The sequence below is a fragment of the Coptis chinensis genome, chromosome 3, assembly GCF_015680905.1.
Source record: "Coptis chinensis isolate HL-2020 chromosome 3, ASM1568090v1, whole genome shotgun sequence".
NCBI lineage: Eukaryota > Viridiplantae > Streptophyta > Magnoliopsida > Ranunculales > Ranunculaceae > Coptis > Coptis chinensis.
Window position 1 is genome coordinate 75,090,714 of NC_141458.1, and position 8,351 is coordinate 75,099,064.

General features: G+C 38.0%; 1 long non-coding RNA gene across 1 annotated transcript; it reads left to right on the forward strand.

Annotated features, from left to right (window-relative positions):
* Nucleotides 1-2,347: 2,347 nt before the first annotated feature.
* On the forward strand, nucleotides 2,348-5,130 carry LOC147510801 (uncharacterized). The gene is made up of 2 exons (XR_015219019.1): nucleotides 2,348-2,790; nucleotides 4,780-5,130. It is a non-coding gene; the product is annotated as an uncharacterized LOC147510801 (long non-coding RNA).
* The last annotated feature ends 3,221 nt before the right edge of the window (nucleotides 5,131-8,351 follow it).

An 8,351-nucleotide genomic window follows, 5' to 3' on the forward strand; every position in this document is an offset into this window, starting at 1 on the left:
TGGGACTTTTCTTGCGGGGCTTTACACAAGACATTAGTAATTCCCATAGTCTTATGCAATAAATGAAAAAGAAAAGACAAACTCAAAACTTTTCATTGCAAGAATAGCACCTTTAGCTTCTCCACGATAGAGTTGCTTGACCCGTTCTTCATGGCGGCTTTCAAGAACTATACAAATTGAATCAAACATCTCTTTCAGGCTACAAACCGAAGCAAAATGAGAACTCCATCTAGTATCTCCCCTTTCGTTGCAAAGTAGAAACTTGATTAGCTCCTTTTCCAAAGAACAAGTTCACCACTAGCTACCAAAGATATCAATTTCATTTTTCCGAGTATCTTCCAACTCCCCGCTTACGCCATTAACATGAAGATTAACAATAGAAGCCAACTTGGAAAAAAACAATCGGACATCAAAACATCTTTAGAAGCCGCAACTAGAGCAAGTTGTAGACGATGTGCAAAGCAATGCACATAATATGCATATGGACACTCCTTCGTAAACAATGCCCGTAAATCCATTCCATTGACCACGATATTGCTAGCACCATCATAACCTTGACCTCTCATATTTATAATATGCAAATTATGGCGAGCAAGGATATTGCATATAGCTTCTTTCAAAGTTAAAGCACAAGTGTCTTTAACACCAACGATACCAAGAAAATACTCTCTAACAAAACCACCTCTATCAACAAATCTCGGGACAATCGCCATTTGCTCCTTGTTTGAATTATCTTGTGCTTCATCAACAAGGACACAAAATTTTGCATCACCAATTTCCTCACTTAATTCTCTCTCTCACTTTATCGGCATAGATATGCAAAAGTGTCTTTTGAATTGAATGTGAGGTATATGTGGCATTTCTGAGCATCTTTTAATAATTCTGCAACCTTGTCATTCAACATCACCGCAAATCCCAACACTCCCTTGAAATTTCCACCATTTTTGACTTTTGGACTCGTCATGGCCTCTAAAAGAAATCCTTGTAGTGCAAGAAATTGAATACACCAAGAAGAATATATAGCTTTGACTAGCAAACGGTTCTTAACAACCTCTTCTTTAGATAATGTATTTAACACATTATCTATATGTCGAGAAGGATTCATGAAATTTTCACAAGCTATCATCGCCGACCTATGAGGTGAGCATGGACCTCCTTCATGTTGCAAAAAGGAACACTTCTTTCCATTATTAATCTTCTTCCAACATTTAAAACCTTCAACAGTGAATGCAGGGGCTGGGATTTGTTTCAAATATAAAACATGGAAAACAATAAGCTCTATTCAGTATGGAGTGAGTACTCTAGCCAAGGAAATAGTGTGAACCAAGAGGAGTTGAACCGGGCGAGTTTGCTTTCCTAATATAGTGGATGGATACTCTTTCTCACCGAAAACGCCCTTTCCAAGAAAAAAGCTCGTCGAACATCATCTTGTTGATTAACCGGTAATTATATATTGGAGCACGCTTACCCGATCACGCTCAAATAAAGATGTGGAGTCAACTTCTCCAACACTAACTCTTTGGGCTTGAGGAGAAGGTTCAACTTGCTCAATTTCAACAACTTGAACTTGTGAAGGAGGTTGGCCATCTCTATCAAGTCTTGAAATATTAAGACTAGATGATGTAGAAGTTACATCATTTTCCTCGGGTGACATCTTTGGGTTTAAAGAAGGAAAACATGGTTTTCATTTTCTTACTGAGCTTGATGTTGGACATTCTTACCTAAGATAGATCATAATAATTTAAGAATCAATAGTTTGCTCTATACTAAAAAAAAAAAAAAATATCACAATAATAACTACAATAATATTCAACTAATTAAATAAGACAAAAAATTAAATGACAATCTAATACTCCAATATAAACTATAAGTTAACAAGACAATAAGTCAAGTAGAGAATACATTAGAATTTGAAAATTAAAAACAAAAACTAAATAAAAAATATAGGCATAATACAAAACAATTTACCTTAGTCCTTAGCTAATGAATAGCCGAATATGAAATAAAATGATAAATAGGTTAGGCGCTGAATTGAACTAAGAAGATAATAATAGAGAACAAAATTTTCTCTTGTAAACAAGATATATAATGACCGCGAGTATACCTTTATGTTTTTTTTTTTTTTTTCGTGTGCATGCTTTTTAATTTTTTTGGGGAAAGTTTGGGGTCAGAGTCCCGGCCACCCCTTTACATCCGGGCATGGGAGAGAGAAAGAGATATAATAAAGTAGAGATATAGAGAAAAAGTATATATAAAAAAAATCACGTGAATTTGTTTATTTTTTATCCCAGAAAGTCCTCGATATATATATATATATATATATATCTTTCACTGAGCAAATGTTGTTGGGCATCCACTATTTTGTCATAATATTATCAAGATGGTGAGAAGTCGGACAACACAAAGGGATTCTGGTGGTGCTGATGCCCAGTCAATAATCCACGACACTTGGGCAGAATATGCAAAATCTTTTATATTGCATCTAGGTATATTCACTAGGGTCACTTTTGCTGGTAGAATTAACCCCTCCATGTCCAGCCAAATTGTTTTCTAATAAAACTCTCACTTTTATTTTATTTTTTCTAAAACAATTGAAATAAAACTGGTTGGTTCGTCTTCTCTCTCTAGCAAAAAGGAAGCCCAAAAATGCAAATGGAAAGAGGAACTCTTTACCAAGTACTTTCGCGCTCTTTCTCAATTACCAACCTAGTTGATGTACTTTCTACCTTTTCTATTGTTCTGCTCCTTACCCTCTTGTTGCTGCTCATTGATCTTTGGCTAGTAGTTCAGGTACAATTAATTTGGTTTAATTTGTGATTTAATTTCGATCTTTGGCTAGTAGTTCACATTCAACTAATTTGGTTTAATTTGTGAATAAATTTGAATTTGTAAGTTAGGGTGTATGAAGCCATGTGGATGGACCAATGACTTTTTGTAGGTATATATATATTTGAATAAATAGTGGCTCTAGCTGTAGAAGTTCCAATTTATATTGAGGCATGTGGATGCAGGTGTGTTGCGATCAGGACGAGTGACAAAGTTAATATCTTCAGCAAGAGGCCCATACTTCTAAGTTCTAACATAGGCTAATAGAAAATTGCTTCAAAAAAAGGACTGATGTCACTTCTATAAAATTGCTAAGTAATTTATGTTGATTCTTGAATCCAACAAGCTAGGCTTATACTTTTTACATGGATGGCTTACAGTTAATGACTTAATGCAACTGTAAGCCATTTTTCTGCCTTCCAGTTTGAGTGTTGTTCAATTCACAAGTGCATTACACTTCTAGTGTTAGAAGCCAACATCCTATTCATGAACAAACATATTTTGAGTTTAATTTTAACGTATACCAATATTTCTCGTTGCCATAATAATTGTTCTTTGATTACAACCTCTCGTCTTTTTAACGATTTATTTTTTGATAGAGTACATAGTTACATACTATCTCTTATAGGATTTAGACACTTCTTTGCATCTCAGTTTTAACAATACTTAGGCATGCGATGTTGTGAAAAATTATGTTGTCCTTTTTTTCTTTTTTGGTCCTTCACCATGTAGAACAGAGGCTTTGACAGTCAGTCTCTTTGTTTTGTTTGTTAACCTGCATTGGTTTAATATCTGTAAAGAGTAGCTTATAAAATGGTTTTACTCATAAACATTGTAATTAATAGGCAAGTCATAATTCGTAATTTGTACTTGATATGTATTCAGTTTCTCTTCTATTGCTTTTATATTACAAAGACGCCAAATTTTGCGCGGAACATAAATTGCTCTTCTATTAGTGTTTAGTGAAATATTCCAAATTTTGTTACTCTCTTCTATTGTTTTTATATTACAAAGACGCCAAGATCCATTTGATACAATTCACCCTAATATTCTTGGAATTGAACATGTTATTTAAACAATGATTTCTAAATGAATCTTTCGCTTAAAAGGCAAAGCGTTTGGGATCAAAATGCGGCGCATACATATCCCAAGAGATGGTGGTTCGAATCCACTAAGATCCTTAGACTCAAAATCGATGGCAAATTAGTATTGGTTCTATGTATTGGGTTTCTTGTGTCTTTTCCTCCAAGTTGTTGGAATCTCTTGTATTTCAAAGTACTAAGTGTGTGTGTGCAAAGTGGAGGAGATGAACAAAGAGTGTTCTCTCCACTTTAGTGCATCGAAGATAGTCCCACATTGGTTATCCACAACTAGCTAAACAAGTATATGAGGACTTCCTCTACCATAATTTTGGTGGGAGTGTTTTCTGTCCTTGGTTGACTGTGTTTTTTTTTGGTGTGTTTTGTTCTTGCTGAAAATGCATATCTATCACGTGCGTTTTCTTCACTTTTCATCAGTAGAGGGAAATAGGACACTTGATATGGTCGTTTGCAGGTCCTTTGTGAGTGGAGTTTTAGCATAGTTTATGATTTTTTTTGTGGAAGTCCATGCTTAATTATTCTCAATTTGTTTGCACTTTCTTTATAACTGCTCCCTTGTTTAATGTGTGTGCTTACATATCTTGAAAGTTTGTTTCAGTAGCTGACATGTTCATACCCTTTCACACTTCATGTCTACTCAATGCCAGCGATCTAAACTTGCTTATACAAAAGGTTGTCTTGACTTTGGCTATGTTAGTCCTATTTGCATTGAGGGTTCATAGAATGAAGGAACATCCTTTTCTGCCGCCCCTGCTGAGTTTTTGTAATAATCTAGTCTCACATTTATTTCCTAGAACAAGTTTATTTTTTATGACGATTTTTTATGGCTAAATTTGCACTTGCCTGAATGCAGGGGAGGTGAGGACAGAAAAGAACCTTTGACAGGAACACCGTTTTAATCAATGGAAAGACAATGGTTGTGGTGGGGTTTATCGCAATCTTCTCCAACGAAGGCCAAAATTTTGATTTGGATCACATCGTGGTAGTGAAAAATGGTAGTTGATATGTTTGTTATCTGTAGCATTCACTAATATAGTCTTAATTAAAAAAATGGAAACAGAAAACTTGATGTTGATCTTTTCTGTCTGTTGAGAGCTTGTGATTTTATAGTCTTAATATCTGACAGTTCTACTGGTGGGCGCTTTATCTTTATTACCGAAAAGATAGACAATGATCTTATGAAGTCATCTGGTGCTTATTTGTTTGATTTATCTTACAAGGTGTCACGCTTGTTTACATTTGGTTGATGGTCCAGAATCGAGATGGGAGCTTGAATATTGGATTCAAGTGGCCTTTTGCCCACATTTTCATATCTCTGTGTCTGAAGTGTCTGAAGTGTCTTCAGTCATTGTTCGTTCTTGTTCAGACCAGTGCGTGTCAGACCACTTCTGCAGTTTTATCCTTTCTGAAATACATTGCCATGTACCGTAGCGAAAAGTACCGGATCCATGCTACACACAACAAAAAGTTGCCGATAGCAAAGGCGTAGGAAAATAACCAACAGACAGTGTTATATGATTTCTTCAGCAGCTGTAAATTAGGTTATATTGATCCAATTCCAATTGAAGAAAGAAAATTATGTCACAGTTTACCAATTAGTTCAACATGAGTTGAAGGGGTTAAATCGAGTTCATTTTGTCAACTCATGCAAATCATTTGTCTACTGTGGTTAGATCGAACATACATCTGCTCGATGATGCATGCATGTTATCAAAGGTTGAGTCAACCAAGTCTGTTAAAAAGTAAATCTTTTTTTCTTTTTCTTTTTTTTCTTCGCTAATCGTTAAAAAGTAAATCTACTGTCTCTTTAGTGTTCATAATATCCAATATCTAATGACGAGAAATAAATTGGCTAGGACGCACCATAGCGAAAATCAATTTAAGGGTGATTTGATGAGGGAAGACTGAAGAGGAGGAGATTCACTTTAAAAGGTTCAACATAGATATAAGCTATAACATTGCCGCTGGTGTAAACAGACTTCATCAAGGTATGCTTGTATAATAACACGCTAAAATGCAAAAAGAGGCATCGCTTCCTTGAACTTACTCCCCTTTACTATATTACTTCCCAACACCATCAACTACAATCTCCAATCTTCAAGCAACAACCACAACAAACCACAAACACTAGCACCCAACAACACACAAATAGCCTAAGGCACACTTGCCTTGGCACACAAAAGGCCACTAGTATATCACGTACTAGGGCTAACAAAATAAAGCCAATATCATCACTTACTATAGCATAAAAATATTCCTCAATTTGAGAAACTACAAATCGTGCATAAAGACCACGGTAGGGATGAGACTTGATCTGCAAGAAGTTTGACCATGGTAGCATCAACGACAACACAGAATAACAAAATGTCAAATAACCATAAACATGCTTCGAGGGTACCATAAACACTTCCTTATGCAACATTGGGGGTTGGGGGTAGTCGGGTAGACCAACTAACAAATTTCATCAGCGAAAGAGCCAGCAACAAGAAGACAAGAATCTTTCCAACATTAAAATATTACAAAACGAAGCATGCAGTGGCATAAGCACACGTGGGCATGCACCTCATTGTTAACCAAGTTCAACCAGCACATCATTTTCACAAAATGTATAAGCGAACTGCCCACACCCGTTTTAAGTACTAACCAGACCAAATAAAACTACATAATGCTAAAACATGGTGCACTTAACAACGATAGCAAACTCCAATATATACCCAACGTGGAGTGCTTCTCACAAGGATTAATAACACCAACATGTGTGCTTAGGCAAATAAGAAATGGACCAGTATTAGGATGGAGTGAGTAGCAACAATTTAGAGAGACATGCCCATGAGTAAAGACCAACAGCCCAACATCCGAAATAATTTAATGAACTGTGGTCTGTGATGCGCTGTGTAGGGGAGCAATATCCCCACTAAGGAACATTGCAGACGAAGCACAAGCGACCTCAACGCATCGACCTCCAAGACCGATCTGTGAGCAACGTTTTTGCAGACGAAGCACAAGCGACCTCAACGCATCGACCTCCAAGACCGATCTTCGAGCGACTCCTTACAAGTAGGTGGTACGAACGAAGATACTTCAAGATTTAACACTTGGCCGAGAGACGAACGCCCCACCGATGTAATCATTGCCAAAATCTTATTTGCATTTCCCACCACCGGAAATAGGGACTACCGCTACCAACTCCCAATCGAGTATGACTCACACCAAAACCACTCCAAAGACTCATTCACGATCTCTACCCTACATTTGTACACAAAGGGTACACGGTCTGAAGGATCTCCACCCCCGTAATCCTATAAATACCATCTACCGAACTACGCCGACCTGATTCTTCTCTCCCCAACAAAGGGAAAAACAAGAGAAGATACGGTTAAGGCTCCACACAAATAATTCGGTCCCATCCAAAGTCCAAACCCATCTCGACCTCTTCTACTATAATCGAGAAAACTAAAACGCCATTTACATTGGCATTGCGCCTGGGTTTTCGACATCGAGAGCCACTTTTAGATCGGGCTTCATCCATCTCTAACTCTCCACCCCACGGCATGGTTAGCATAGAAGATCAAGTTCGTAACCTCGCCCACCGCTTAGAATAACGAATGAGAGCATTTCCTTGCTCGGGAGGAAAAATGCTACTTTACGCTTCAAAGTGGATAGTTATCAAGAACAACAAGTCGGAAAACGGAGCGAACACAAAGATCAATGACGTTAATCGCCAGCCTTTAACGAAGTTATCCCAAAGGATTGGCCGACCTGCGAAGGACTCGACCGCAATTATTGTGCACAAGATGCTTAAGACGATCGCAAGATCTCCGCTTCACCGCAGGGTCCTCAAGAAATCCTCCACACGACTTTATCCAGCCACGCTTTCCATGTACGACGGCAAAGACATGCCCCGGTCATGATGCTCGCTATATCCGAGTTTGACACTCTATAGCTCACCCGAAGTTCGATTATCTCCATCGCAGATTATTTCCAAACAAAATTTCGGATGATGGCGCTAGATTGGTTCTTTTCACTGAGTCCGATTCTATAAACACTTTCAACAAATTTTATCGATTTGTTCGCCACCAAGACGCCCACAAAAGGCGGAAGAAGGCGATCTTGATTCTCTCGCTTCAATTATCATTCAAGGAGGGCGAAACTATTCGTGAATTCCTAGGACGGTTCAAGGCCGAACTGCTGTGCATGGAAAGTGGCTTGAAAGAATCTTTCGCCACACTGGCCTTTTCCAATGCTTGCCGAAAGTCGCGAAATAGCGACCCTAGCTAGGTCGCTGATGAAGGAACGCCGTGAGACATCGTCCGAAAGCTCTACGCCGCGTGGATAAGTACATCAAGTTGCAAGAAACTTTAAAACTCCATGGTTTAGCAGAGAGCCACGAGGTCGCCGGTCTCGATCGCCTCCGGCAAGAAGAAG